The sequence below is a fragment of the Octodon degus genome, unplaced genomic scaffold, assembly GCF_000260255.1.
Source record: "Octodon degus isolate 3935 unplaced genomic scaffold, OctDeg1.0 scaffold00121, whole genome shotgun sequence".
Classification (NCBI taxonomy): Eukaryota; Metazoa; Chordata; class Mammalia; order Rodentia; family Octodontidae; genus Octodon; species Octodon degus.
This window is the reverse complement of record NW_004524697.1, coordinates 9033831-9034488: the sequence shown is the minus strand read 5'-3', so window position 1 is coordinate 9034488 and position 658 is coordinate 9033831. Positions and strand designations below refer to the sequence as shown.

The following is a 658-nucleotide window of genomic DNA, read 5'->3' as shown; positions in this document are numbered from 1 at the left end:
ATCCCAGCACTTGGGAAGCTGAAAATAGGAGAATCACTACGAGCCTGATCTGTGTAGGGAGACACTGTAGACCCTGTACATTTAAAAAATACATTTAAAAAAGAAGTTTGGGGGTTTAAAATGCCTTGGTGGGTTCTACGAAATACCTAAAATGACATATAAAATGGGTTGTTTATGACTTATGTTGTGAATTTTTCTGAAAATAAGGTGGATAAGGCTGGGGAGATGGTTCAGTGGAATAAGCACTTCCCTGGCAAGCGCAAGGGTCTGAGTTCAATCCTTGTTTCCGCAAAAAAAAAAAAAAAGATCTGAAAATAAAATGGATATATTCCATCAATTCTCACTAAAATTTTATGACTACATAGCACAAAAAATATCATCTTACAATCAAGACCTGTGAAGGTCACATGACTTCCTTAGTGTTTATTCAATGATTATTGACAAAATTATGAATAGAACTTTTCATCTGAGTCGCAAGATAGCTCATTTTCCCTTGTGGATGATGGCCACAAGTAGTGGCAGGAGAAAAGAAATCGCAAATATCAAACATATCAAGAAACAGCTTAACTGGCTCATTCATTCAGTCAATAAGTACTACTATCCTGGTCACTAACTTCAGTACTTCAGATGGGATAGAGAAACAATAAAAAGAAGACAG

General features: G+C 36.0%; 1 protein-coding gene across 1 annotated transcript in view; it reads left to right on the top strand.

Moving 5' to 3' along the window:
* Anxa10 (annexin A10) overlaps nucleotides 1-658 on the top strand; it is a 155040-nt gene that overhangs the window by 148787 nt on the left and 5595 nt on the right. The window lies entirely within an intron of this gene.